The following is a 15,172-nucleotide window of genomic DNA, read 5'->3' as shown; positions in this document are numbered from 1 at the left end:
TTAAAAGATATATATTTCCTACGTGAAGAACAACATCATTTTACAATCCAATTAATTCTGATTCTTCACGGTTGATTGGAGTACACCCATTTGAAGACAACAGGCGGCAGTATAGGACTATTGATCAACATAGCCTAAACATTTTAACCATTTCGTAGCCTACAGGGAGTGAAAACCTACGCCCCTAGTGGTTTCGTTCCTGTCGGAGAGCAGTTTACATGTAAAATCATAGGCTATAGTCTAGGCCAGTGATTCTTAAACTAGGGGTCGCCAAAAACTTCCGTGGGGTCGCCAATTATTTTCTGTATTCAGTCTGAAATTATTATTAGGTGAAACAAAGGAAAATAATATTGGCCTTTTTCTTATTTACACGCAGTTAAGAGAAGAGAGAGAAATGTTTTCGTCTTTCAACGAGATCTGGTTCAGCCTATGGGCTACTGGTCCGCTGATAGAAACAATGTAACTATCTGCTCCACTACGCAAACTCAACTTGTTCCCACTATTTTAAGTAAAACAAAACAAAAGACATAGGTAACGACATTTTACTGGTAAGTACAATGACACCGGTATGGCATTTAAAAATGGCGGTGGGCAGGGGATCTCGCGTTGACTCCGGTGAAGGAGGGAAGAGATTCAGCGAATGAAATGAATGAAGTTTTGGTCATGTGGTCTATAGTATTGAAGTTAAGCGTAATGACTATTGATGTTGAACATTTTTAACCTAAAATGTATGTTATAAGGTTAATAAACCCCATTTTAAACGGCGGTTTTAAAACGACATTGGGAACGACCTGCGGTGACTGAACACGCCATTTTCCGTAATGAACAATATTTAGCAGATCAGCGATATAAGGTCTTTATAGTCAACCAAAGGGTCAAAATGTGAAGTAAATTGTGTCATAATGAAATCTAACTACTATAAGACACCCTGCACGATGAGGCAGGGTGTTCATAAAACGAGGTAAGTAAGGTAGCAGCTAACAGCTACTTGACGAGTTGACGGGCACTTGACGAGTCACCAAATGCGAGTGGGTGTTATCTTAGCACCGGGTTTGGCACTGCACCAAGGTGGTTCTGTCAATGCAATCACAAACCTTAGGGTTTGGCTCCATCTTATGGAGAGAGAGGTGCTGTCACATGTTTGTTTTAGGTTATAGCACTACATCGATGAACACTTCAATAAACAGAGCTGAACACCTTTTACTAGCCCCCTGTCCCTACATTAGATAGATAGATAGATAGATAGATAGATAGATCTATAGATAGATAGATACTTTATTGACCCCCAGGGGATAATATAAGCCACCCAGGACAAATGTAAACATTTTGCTTGAACCCAGTGATCTCAAAGAACTACCTAAATGAACACATGAATGAACAGTGTTATACACATTTCATTAAAAGTTTATATACATAGCAGCTAGTTATATGTAAGTCACACAAGACAAATGTAAACATCTTGCTTTTTCAAAACCAGTGATCTCAAAAGAACTAATGAACAGGTGAATGAATGAACCCATTTATGCTTTATTTTGTTTTTGCAAAGGTATAAAAAGGTATAAAACAGAAAACTCAAAGTCTTTAGTGTGTGTGTGTGTGTGTGTGTGTGTGTTTTCAGAAAATGCCAAAACAAGTGAAAATATACAAAAAGTGGTCCCAAGAGGACATGGCGAATGCCCTGGAGGAGTTGGAGGCAGGGGGGAGTCTCAGATCGGTGGGGGCCCGTTATGCCATACCTTTTAACACACTGCAAGACCACCGGAGAGGCCGGTTCACATATCAGCCCCACCCCAGCCGTGCCCTCCTCCCGGAGGAAGAGGAGTCTTTGGTGCGCTATATTATATGGATGGGCAGGCACGGCTTCCCCATCACCAGGGCCGTGGCAACACTGCTGGGGACAGCAATTGTCAAGGGGTCCGGGCGGCAGACAACAGTCAATTTTGAGCAGGGGCTGAGCAGGATGTGGTGGGGCCGGTTCCGGGAGCGCCACCCGGAGTTGTCTGCCAGGACCCCCGACTCCCTGGACAGGCAGAGGGTCTTCGGGGTAACAGTGCCTCGAGTGGAGCTCCTATTTAACATTTTGGAGCCAATGTTTGACCGGGCTGGGTGGCATGAGCGGCCACACCTTCTCTTTAATTGTGATGAAACTGGATTTGGGGATAAACAAAAGAGCAGGAAGGAGAAGGTGTACGCCCAGAGAGGACAAAAACATGTATATATAGGCAGACAGTGACCACGAGAGAGCACATCTCTGTGCACTGTTGTCACAGTGCGGCAGGTACAACTATACCACCTTTAATTATGTACGCCCGCTGCCTGCCCAGCAATAGTTATGCCCTGGATGGCCCCCCCAACGCCCTGTATGCTGTAACTGAGAAAGGATATATGGATGGGCCCCTGTTTGTGCGCTGGCTGCAGCACTTCATTAAGTACGCTCCGGCAGAGCGTCCACTGCTTCTTACGTGTGATCAACACGAGACGCACATTTCGAAGGATGTGGTGGACCTCTGTCGGAGCAACGGCATTGAAGTGGTCTGCCTACCCAGCCACACCACCCATGCCCTTCAACCTCTTGACGTTTCCCTCTTCGGGCCACTAAAGGAGGCCTTCACAAAGCTGGCCACCAACTTGGGCCTGGTCAGGGGGGACCTGGTCCTCGGGAAGAAGCATTTTGCTTCAGTGATAAAACATGCTTACCCGAAGGCGGCCACGGAGAAAAACATAAAGGAGGGGTTCCTTCTCACCGGCTTGTTCCCCCTGAACCGCCATGCATTGAAGGGCAGTGACCAGGTAATACTACAAACAATACAAAACAAAAGACACTGCTTAGATACAATAGAAACAATGCAAACAATAATTTACTAATGTCTTTATCTCCTCTTACTTACATTTCAGATGATCGTCATCCCTCCACCGGCCCCCCCTGGCACCAACACCGCCACGGCCCAGCTCCATCCGGCCCCCCCTGGCACCAACACCGCCACGGCCCACCATTGACCGCCTTGTTGGTAGCATTGGCTAACTAGTGGCAGATTTCGGAGTGCAGGGGACAAGCCGAGATGGGCTATGAGACATACGTTCACACTCGGTATCATGTTTCAAAACACTTTAGGTCAAAATCACACCGGAATTCTCCTTTAAAGATAACCTCGACCACCCACAATGTGTGATTTGCAGCGATGTTCTGGCGAATGACAGCTTAAAACCTGTCAAAATGAAACGACATCTCAAAATACAGATGTCGGCTCAGCAAATCTCCATGTCGCCGTATGCAGCATTCCTCCTAGAATTAACTTGCTATGTTCACGGAAGCATGCCCACCCTTCCCATTGAAATTGTTAAAGATAGTAAACCAGAAAAGGGAAATAAAAAAATATTGTTATTGTTATCGCCATAAATATAATTAATGTAACGTTGTAGGCCTAATGCTGCAGGCTACAGTGTGTGTGCGTGCTTGTGTGTGCGCGCGCTATATGCACATAGCGCTCTGATCTGATATGGCGGCAGCTTGTTTAATTGTTGTTTGGTTTTGTCGGTTCTTGTTCATATGGAGTAAATAAAACAAATGACTTTGCTTTCTAGTTTTTGCTTGATTTAGTTGTTAACGTTTGAGGTGGGTATTTGAGTAAGGGTTTAGAATGGGTTTGGGGAAAGTGGGGTCGCCAGACCTCGCCATACTTTTTTGTGGGGTCGCCAGACAAAAAGTTTAAGAACCACTGGTCTAGGCCATAGTCCGGTGGACAGCCCATAGAGCCCCATTGTGGACCCGGAAATGTTGAGTACACCAAAGTTTTATGATGGAAATATATAGTATGGGTTCCCAGCATGTAGAAACTGCCGGATGCTAATTTGCACATGTTGGGCAATTTGTGTAATTGAACTAATTAGCATAAATTAGCATAATCACCTATATTGATGATATTATAAGAGCTGCTTGGCCAAAATGGACAATGTTAGTATGTTTTTAGGGGTTACTGGAGATGTTGAGTCCATATCTGACATTTTCAAGATTCAAAATCACTATTTAAACCTGGTTTGGTCACGCTTTTACTCTCATTAAGCTGATTTTGCTGAGTTTTTTGGTCCAATTTAGACCGATTTTTAGAGGATAGGGCTGTAGCGATATACAGTAGGGCTGTAACAATACACCAACTTAACAATTCGATTCGTATCGTGATTTTTGACCCACGGTTTGATACAAACCTCTTTTTTTGGAGGGGGGGGGGGGGGTGGCTAGACTACAATATAATATATCTGTATTATTTTATATCCTGATATAAAAAGAGAGAATACTGAATGTCTGATATTTATGACAGCACACTTTATGCAGATTAGCCTATAGCTTAGGCCTACTATTTCTATTATAACTCTACCACATTCTACGGAAGCTTATTGCTGCCACACTAAAAGAAATAAAAACGCTCAGTATTATGTAATTACGTGAAAAGTTTCTTGTTATAACAATATCTTTTTCACGTTTTAACAAGATATGTATCACGTTATTACATGAAATTATCACGTTATTTCATGATAATGATATTTTCACGTTATAACATGAAAATATCATGTTATTTCAAGATATGATTTTTTTCACGTTTTTACAAGATATTTATCACGTTTTTACATGAAATTATCACGTTATTTCAAAATAACGGAACTAAACGAAACAAGGCCACGAGAGCTCATGGCTGGCATAAATGATAACTAGTGTCTATGAACTTGCACCCTGACTGCTATTACAGTGCTGCTTGATGAGTGTTTGTTTTTGTGCATGTGTGTATGAGTGTGTAGGCTGTGTGTGTGGTCAATTCCCAGCTGACTGAGGAGCAGCGAAGAGGGATGTGTGTGTATCGGCAGAGAGCTGCTGAAAAGGAGGCCGATAGAGAGGTTCTATGCAGGATAGCCTGCTCACACCATAGACTGTATATATATGGCTCACACAGCCTGATAGTTCTGCTTTATCTTCTTATCAACACAATAAATACAACTTTCGCTAACTTGACGCAAGAGGGAGAAAGGGCTTTGATAAATATGCAAATCTTCACGCAATGTGGGTGAATGTATAGCCTAGACCGCTCTGGCTCGGTAGCCTGCATGTCAGCTCATCGCTGTCATTTCTAAGCCTTTGGGGAAGGGTCAAAATATCAGTATCTAATCAGCATCATGAAATAACGTGATAATTTAATGTAATAACGTGATAAATATCTTGTTAAAACGTAAAAATATCATATCTTGAAATAACATGATATTTTCACGTTATAACGTGAAAATATCAGTATCATGAAATAACGTGATAATTTCATGTAATAACGTGATACATATCTTGTTAAAACATGAAAAAGATATTGTTATAACAAGAAACTTTTCACGTAATTACATAATACTGAGCCTTTTTAATTCTTTTAGTGTGGCAGCAATAAGCTTCCGTAACATTCAGCTGTCTGGTTGAAGCCTGGAAATATTGTAAACAAAGTAGCATAGTTGGCTAGCTTATCATAGTCTACTGATTGGACTGTTCAGTTTCCTCATGTGTGTTTAAGGTAATATTGTTCTCCTTGGGACATGCCCTTTTGGGAAACATTGGTATTGAGATAATCATTCAACTTGAATGCAAGAGCTTTAACAAATATGTGCAGCATGCTAATGATGCTAAGCAGATTTAATAGTGTAACGATTGATGAGACAACGTTGTCTAATCAAAAGCTTTATTAAAGGTCGGGAGCAGGGACATAGGCACAGAACATAGCACACGCTAGGGAAGTCAAGAACACTCGCACCTTACACACATAGGGTTGGACGCCACACCATAAAGGCACAAGAAGACATATTAACAACCCCAAAGTTATCCCAGAATCCCCAGCGCAAAACATTGTGGGAATTTCAAGCACAGTCCAGCACGCTACACAGTTCCCCCGCCGTCCTCAGCGCGGGCGTTCCCACATTCAGTCCAGCAAAGTCTCTGGCACTGCCACACAGCAGGTGGGGTGCACACACCACAAGAGCCCTACTCACCCCGAGGAACCACGACCACCAGCGGCCAAATGCGGGCGTGCTGGCAGTGACCTGGCCGTCGCCGCTCGTCCCCAGCGAACGCCCTCAGGTGGCACTTTCGCAGTGTGCACCACAGCAATGTTCCTCCAACACCTGGCTGGACCTAGCCTCCACTGCCACAGACCCCCCCGGCACTGAGCACCATAACCGGCACCACACCTCCGACGCTCCGCTCTGTCGTCTTGCCAGTAGGGGCAGCAGACTCCAGCTCCATCGCAGCCGGACCACGCTGCGCAATCAGGCTACAGCTACCGACGTTGGTGTCCCTCCTCTGCTGCCTTGTCGCAGAGCTGTCCTCCGCTGCTCCCGGCCGCTCCACTCCGCCACGGTCGCGCCAAGGCCTAGACCTTCTCTCTGGCTCATGGCATCGGATTTCACACAACAAACTTTTTATTCCCCTTATTTATCTAAAGAGCGCCAGCGAACAGGCGCCCGCACAGCATGGTGCCTCCCACACGCACCCAAAGGCTTACAGTTTAGTTTTTCAGAGGGCCCTTCCACCGAGGCCCTTCCCTCAAACGGCTCCACCTCCTTGCCGCTCCACTTCTGCTCTGCTCCGCAGCCAGGGCCACCGGCAACTCCAGCCTAAAGCCGCCCGGCGGGGGCAGGGGCTCCAGGTCTTCTGGCTGTGAAGTCAGCGCCCAGGCCGGCGTCACCACCTCATCTTCCAAGGCTGCTTCCTCAAGCCGCTCTCCCGGTCGCGTTAAGTCTTTCTCCGCCGTGGCCACTGCATTGAGACCCTCTTCAGGCAAGCACTCCTCCCGTAGCCAGGCCCAGGTGATGGCTGGTCTCTACTGAAGGCCTCTGTAAGCGTTTTACCCTTGCAAGGGCTCTTTTTGGATCCTTTTGCTTTGGCCTCCACCTAGCAGTGAGCATGGACGGATTATGAACTTTCGGGCCCCTGGGCCCAGATGTATTAAGGGCCCCCCACTAATTGTCGCATATGTGGAAGGGGGGTTTGGGGGTCCTCCCTCAGAAATGTTTTCATTTGTTTGATGTGATTTTCTGTATTCTGGTGCATTTTGGGGATGGCCAATACTAAATTCAATCAGATGCATAGCCTACATCCTGATAATGTGTTGATATTGAGGCAATGATTTCATGCAAAGGCTTGGGCTTCAGGGCCCCCTGGGCCCGTGCAGTGATCCATCCCTGGCGGAGAGGTCTCCCACTCCCGGCTCCTCCAGCACTGAAGACACGGTCTCCTACAGAACGCAACTTGCTCCTCTATGGAAAACGTGCCCATCTACAGGTGCTGCTTTGGAAAGCACCAGACCGCCCTGATCCACCGGCTGTGGATATTACCACGTTTGGATGGAGTAAGAAGACAGGTATGAAGAAAGGAGAAGAACTCGTCCACCCTCGATTCAAGTCCTGTTGCTCCTCCTGATTTGTTAGATGTTATCAGCTGTAACTGCACAGCTGGGTTAAAACTGTGTATACATGTATCTGGAAAGTACAACTGCACTGCAGGCCTGGCCTGTACTAATTATTGTTTCTGCAAAGGCAGTGATGTTACATGTTGCAATATATTAACACAGCAAAAAGAGCAGAAGGACAGGGATGAAGAATTTGGAGAAGATGACGACAGGACAACGGATGAGGACAGAGAGGAGTAGTAGAGGCTACTGTAGTTCTTCACTTTGTTACTCAATTGTGAGTCACAGCAGAGGGCCAGTGAATAGCTATTTTCAAAATTATTGTGGAATTCATAAAATACTTGAGGTTCCAAAATATTCCTGAACACTGAAAATTTTTATCCTCCAAAAATTTGTCTAAATCGGCCCCAAAAACTCGCAAAATCAGCTTAATGAGAGTAAGAACGTGACCAAACCATGTTTAAATAGTGATTTTCAATCTTGAAAATGTCAGGTATGGACTCAGCATCTCCAGTAACCCCTAAAAACATACTAACATTGTCCATTTTGCCCAAGCAGCTCCTATGATCAATATAGGTGATTATGCTAATTTATGCTAATTAGCTGAATTACACAAATTGCCCATCATATGCAAATTAGCATCCGGCAGTTTCTGCATGCTGGGGACCCATGCTATATATTTGTATCATAAAACTTTGGTGTACTCAACATTTCCGGGTTCACCTTTCTGTCCACTGGACTACCAGTTTTTCCCAAAGTCTGGGTCGCGACCCACGGGTGGGTCGCAGGAGATTTTATTTGGGTCGCCACAATTTATGTTGTGTTATAGGCCTAACTGATACCATTTGTCATTTGATACCAAGAAAGCTAACAGTTTTCTATTAGGATGTAGTTTATTAACTACCACAGTCACGGTTTTGTCATAAAAGCTCATGAAACTGGCGCATGAAACTGGGGGACGAACGCATCGCAGAGGGGGTGCCAGCATGGATATCTACCTCTAAAAATGAAACCGTTCTGTGAGGCGCCTGCCATGTACCTCGCAGTTGCAAACTGCAAGGGACATGAATCCGCCTTTGCACGAACATTAACAGATACCAGCTCCTCAACTTTACCGATTAAAATCTAGTGACCGCGCTGTCAACTAAAGCAGACATCCCTTTCAAGAGAGTTCCATTATCATCATCATAGTTGGCCCCACAAGGTTTCCATTTTAATATTCCATATGTTATCTTAATAGGGGGAGCCCATCTACTGCTGGTTGCGCCCTCCAATGGCAGCAGATGTAGAATAATCTGAAAAAGTAGTCTACAGGATAAGATGAGTTAACTAAAAGCTTTCCTATACAGGTTTCAGAGGCAGGGTGTTCCATAGTTTTGGGGCATAATGGATAAAAGCAGCTTCTCCACTTTGCTTGTGGAGCACTTTGGGTAAAGATTAGAATTGGATGATCTAAGTTTCCTTTGTGGTTGATAAGATATTAAAAGCTCAGAGATATATGAAGGTGCTATGCCATTCAGAGCTTTGTAAGTAATTAACATAACCTTAAAATCAATTCTATAGGAAACAGGGAGCCAGTGCAGTTCAGCCAACACAGGGGTGATGTGTTCTCTCTTCTTGGTCTTAGTTAAAAGTCTAGCCGCAGAGTTCTGTATGAGTGCCAATTTCTTTAGATGTTTTTTGGGAAGACCAGTGAAAAGTGCATTGCAGTAGTCTAACCTGCTATAAAGGCATGAATTAGTTTTTCTGCATCTTGTTGAGTTAAAAAGGGCTGCACTTTGGCAATGTTTCTCAGGTGGAAATAGGCTGGAGTAACTTTACTGATATGGGGCTTAAAACTTAACTCTGCATCTAAGATGACACAGAGGCTTGTTACTTTTGATTTTTTTAAGTATGTAGTACTATATGAAAAGATACACAATAATGATCAGACATATTTATATCATTTACTGATAAGTCCGTGACTTCTATCCCTCTAGAAATGACTAGATCGAGGGTGTTGCCAAGGTTGTGGGTGGGCCCTGTAACATGCTGCTTTAGCTCTAAACTGTCCAAAACATTAAGGAACTTACTGGCTTTAGCATCAGTTGTCTTATTGACATGAATATTAAAGTCGCCATTTACAATTATCCGATCATAGCTAGTGATGATGAGCGACATAAGTTCAGAAAACTGGTCGAGAAAGCCAGTCCATAGTTTAGGAGGGCGGTATAAAGTTAATAGAAGTACAGCTGGGTCAGCCTTCAGAGTGAGGGCAATATACTCAAAGGAAGCGAATTCGCCAAAGTTGACTCTAGTGCAGCTATATTTGTTTGAGAGAATGGAGGCAATTCCACCACCTCGTTTGCCCTGTCTAATTGAGTGGAAGAAATTATAATTTGGTTTCAACAAGAACAGCTTCGCTGTCTGAAGTCAGCCAGGTTTCAACAAGAAACAGAAAATCCTATTATTTTTCACTGATAAAATCATTGATTGCAAAGGTTTTGGTAGTAAGTGCACCTATATTTAGTAAGCCCATGTTAGCTGAAAATGCCTCTGGCTTTTGAGGAATATGCTGAGGTATGGAAAGAATATTTGTTAGGTTTTTAGTTGCGCTGCTTGCTGTTCAAGGGAATGACGGATGTCATTCTCATTGGTTTAAATTATGTTTAATTTAGTCATAGGTGTCAAAAGACACCCATGACTGATTAAGAAACATAGGAACGCCTTGTTGCGCCATCCACCCGACATTTGATAACATTTGATAACAAAACCACTCCCAATGTGGACTGGACAACACACTAAATTGAATTAAGCTATTCGCCAGTGACCGTTTTAGATCGCCCAAGCCCAATATAGCCCAAGAAGTGAAATGTCATCTTTAGTATGATATGCTTTATTGATCACCAAAATCACAAGACGACAGATAGTAGGATTGCAGAAAAAGACAACCTGAATATATAGTATATGCAAAGGCTGCATCACTTCAGGATATTCTAAAGACTCTGCACACTGTTGTTTTCAATCTACACAATGTGTTTTACAAATCAACCAAACTGGATAATTTGACAGAAGCACAGCATTATTACTATTGAAATAAGTAATAAGTAATAATTGTAAGCAAATCAAAAGCAGCAATGAAAATAATTATGGGCTGCAGTGATGAATTAATGAAGCTGCAGGGTTCATGCAGCAGGGCTGCCTCTGTGGAAGAGCAGTGCTCACATAGTGCAGTCGGCGATGGTGTTATTCTTCAGGATGAGCCAGAGATGACCCATATCATAGGACACATACTTCACATCACCGCTGTAGACAGAAATCTGGGTCCAGCCGTTACCCTCAGGTTTACAGGGAGATACATGATTCCTGTAATGAATTTCACCACATGAAAAAATGTGGTGATTTTTTTTCATAATTCAAAATAATTTTTTTATCATAATTATTTAATCATGAAAAATACTTAATGAAAAATACTTCATACTTAAAAAAAAGCACTTTCCATACAGAAAGGTTCTTAAAGACAAACCTGCGGAACACGTCTCCATTAGAATCCACTCCATAGACAGAGCCATCACCTCCAACATCAACCATAGACAAGGATCCTGGAATAGCCGTCCAGGTACCGTCTCCCTGACAATGACTGGAATTCACCCCCTAGAGGATCCAGTAAAGGTGGATGAGTGAAAGTCAGGCAGAAATAAATGGCAAAGATTGCTGCTAGGATGTTGGACTCTGGTGCTCCTCCGTTTAGGGATCCAAACAGTTTAAAATGTTTTCAAAAAAATCTGAGGCTCTCATGAGGGTTATATATTTAAAAATCCTTTAATCTCACATGTCTACTTGCTAATATGGCTATAAAATATTTGCTCATGCTCTGATGAAGGCAGTAATGGCAAAACGTGTAGGTATGTTATAAAAAGTATATCCAGATTAAAGATTAGAGATTAAAGTCTTTAAAATACACTACCGTTCAAAAGTTTGGGGTCATTTAGAAATGGCCATTCCATTATAGACAGAATGACAGCTGTGATCAGTTGCATTATTTTTTTAATCAGGGCAGCAGTTTTCCGATTACATTATGTGCTTACATAATTGCAAAAGGGTTCTCGACTAGAAACAAGAAATGGCTGATCTTTAATGCAATATCTACATTGCCCATTATCAGCAACCATTCATCCAATGTTCCAAAGGCACATTCTGTTTACTAATCATGATATCATTTTAAAAGGCGAAATGAGAAAACATTGAAGACAACTGCAACGGATCTCAGCTGGTATTCTGTCTATAATGGAGTGGAATGGAAATTTCTAAGTGACCCCAAACATTTGACCGGTAGTGTATTTAACCCTTATAAATGCCTCAGATTTTCTTGAAAACATTTTCAAAGGTCGATAAGTGAAATCAAGTCAATTTATTTATTTTGCTTAGTAATTATTCCCCAATAGTCCAAGTCCAGCCTTACCTTCCTCAGAAAGATGTGATCCTGACTGTTAACACCCCAGCAGCTATAAGGTCCACAGCTGTAGTACTTTAGGCTGCCACCAAGGTCGATCCACTCTACAGGACTGTCTGGTCCAATATAGCCGACCGTGCTGTCCATATCAAGACACATGGGGGAATCAAGATCACTGACTCCCCCCATAATCTGGGGTCCACCGGCATCAATCTGTTTCGCGAGCTGACCTGCACATCAAACACAGTGTTATTGTATGTAAACATGAACATACATACATTTTACAACCTTTTTGGATTGACATAATCGTTATGACACATAGATGAACATTCTTATGAATGAGACATGGCTGTATGCACCATTGAGTTCATCAATATCCAGACCTCTGCATTGTTTTCCCACCGCGCTAAAGTTGGTTTTGTATTGAATGTTGGATATTCGATGCATTTGAGCAATCTATTTAGCACTGGCTATGAAGGACGATTTTGTTTCACAGAAACTTGAGCTAGGTAGAACCGATTATTTTCTTTTTTTCCGTACCGACAGTACTCGGTGACCTCGAGAAACAGGGATCTACTTTAACTTATTCATTGTTAATAAGGTAACCATTATTAAGGTAATGAAAACATTAACATGTATTTAGTCTACTTGCACAATGACCTTTTGAGGTAAAACTAATTTTGATAAATCCAAAAAGAATATATCTGGCATGACACAACCTCTTTTTCTGACACAGCTTTGGCTTGTTTTTATATATTTCATTAACAAATATTCAAATAAATCTATTAAGCATCAATACCTTTGGACATTCTTATGTCAAAAAACACAGGAAAATATTCTCCACATGACACAAGACAAGTAAAGGTTTGCTGATGATTACAAAAAATTAAATATTTAGAGTACGTTCTGGCGTTCTGGCTTATAGAGGGGACCTCTGTATTTTCAAAACTCTGCATACAGGGACCCTGTTATGAAATTATACAGAAACACTGAGGTAATGTTACCCCACTTTTGAATATATCGTCAGTGGTGAAGTTGGTCTTACCAGGTACTTCCACCCACTTAGCTGCAACCAATTTGAAGATGCGGTTTTCTCTGTTGACTCCCCAAAATCCTGCTGGGCCCACGGTTACTTGCTTCAGTCTGCCTCCAAGAAATGCCCAACGCCATCCACGCCATGCAACGACAAAGTCAAGTTGGGTCACCCCAATCAACTGTCCAATACCAGCATCAATCTGCACCACTCTCAATAATGTTGTACCATCTTCAGACGGAAGGACTCCAGTGATTACATTACAACTATAATTATGAGCTGCAAGAAGGAATAAAAAACAGTTAAGGGTGGGTAGTCAGGTGTTGTCAGGTGAAGCAGAGACAAGTGGGCAGAACAAGGAAAGAAGGAAAACACTGGATTAGGAAACAGATGAACATACCCACAGATAAAGTCAACAGACAGTGAGATGAACTTACCATTGCATGCAGTCAGCAGGCAGTGCAGGGCAAAGAGAAGTGTTGCGATGTGGGGAGACATAGCAGAGTTGTTGTGAGGTAACTCTAGTGGAAGACATTTCATTCACAGCCTTTTATACAGTCTGCACCATGCATACCTGTTAGTGGAAGGAGGATGGCAGTACATAATGTGGCACCTTTCCTGGCATCTTCCTGGACCCAGTAAGATAAGGCAACTTTTGTTCCATATTTCTAAGAGTTGTTTTTCATTTGTGTAAAACTATACAGGTGGTTTTGTGTGTTTTTACTGGTTTTGTATGACTTATTCCCAAATGACACGTATTTCCTTGAACTGTTGAATTTCTTACCAAACTGGATACATCCGTCTTTTATTGTAAGAAATCAACCTACTTTTTACAGACTTGATTGAATATCATAGGACCAGATTCAAGGCAAGACAAGTGTAGGCTAATTTAACCCGTTTAATCCCAAATTTTTCCCAGAATTGAATATATCAAAATCATGTGTCTTGAGTAACCCTTTGAAGTAATCAATTACTATTTTTTCAAGAATTTCTGAAAAAGTGGGTGAAAAGGAGTCTTTTATGCTTAGTCACAATTGTGACCGTTAGGAAACAACATAGTCCGATTTTAGGGATTTTCACACATTTCATTGTGCAATCATCTAATTTTCAATAAATTCCAGTCAGAGATGATAAGGGGACATTGTCCCAGGTCTGTTCTTTACTTTTAATTTTGTATCACAATACAATACTCAACATTGCCTCTGCAATTCTCTATTATATTATAAGTGTGCTGATTTTTACATAGAAAAGGCATTATATCACACTATTATGACTATAGTGTAAACAACAACACCCTACAATACAACAGCAACCACAAATGTTACAAAAAGTGATGATGTTTGTTTGTTTATTATTGTATTATTTAATTCAATAATTATTTAATTATTTAATTTAATGTTAATTATTTAATTAATTAATTAATTACACAACATATTGTCCTGCAAGTCTACTGCCATACTTCCAATGCCATTAATTGCCTTTCCATTGGACCAGCAATTGGTCTCCTTTGCTCAGTGGTAATGCTAAGGTCACTAAATGAAGTGAACCTATGTTACCTGGTCCCTATGCTCCAAAGGCCTTATATTCATAAGGCCCTATGTTCCCAGTGTCCTATGTATCCTGGGACCTATGCTCATTTGGGTACCTATTATGTGCTTTATAAAGCTGGAGGACCCTGGAAACATACAATGCTTGACCTGGGGAACACAGGACCTCTGTCTATGATCCCATCACATATAAACCTGAGGAGCATAGGAGCCTGCTCTGACCTCAGTTATTGGCCTAATCTAGTGTCAGAGGGGTGTGATATCCACTATATTGCTAAATTTGATTAATTTTACCACTGAATTAAGTAAGGTTCTAAATGCATAATAGGAAACATTCTGTAATTTGGACATACAATAGTGTGAGAGCAGATCCTTGAGACACTTGATCTTTATTTTTGATCACATGAAGCTTTGCTTCTGGTTCGTCTGACTGGTCCCTGTGGCAGAGGCCCTTTACTGTACATAAGTGGAGGGGTATTGTTGGGAAAAGGGGTGGGGAATACATTTTCTGGTAAGGTAGTTCATATCTACTGCAAGTCTCTGCATAAATTCAGCCAATATGCCTTCAACAAGCTGACTGGCAAGTTGATTATACCCCCCACCACCTTGTTTATATGTGACATTATGTAATATAATAGTCAATAAGTATAATGATTTACTGTTTTTGAGGTGTGATTGTAAAATCTGGGCAGTCAGTTAGATCTGATATGTGCAGGAAGTGACTGAAAGT

Source organism: Alosa pseudoharengus, unplaced genomic scaffold, assembly GCF_046254945.1.
Source record: "Alosa pseudoharengus isolate Yale_2024_CS ecotype anadromous, Long Island Sound unplaced genomic scaffold, YU_APseudo_1.1 YU_APseudo_1.1_scf_3, whole genome shotgun sequence".
Classification (NCBI taxonomy): domain Eukaryota; kingdom Metazoa; phylum Chordata; class Actinopteri; order Clupeiformes; family Clupeidae; genus Alosa; species Alosa pseudoharengus.
This window is presented reverse-complemented; position numbering follows the sequence as displayed.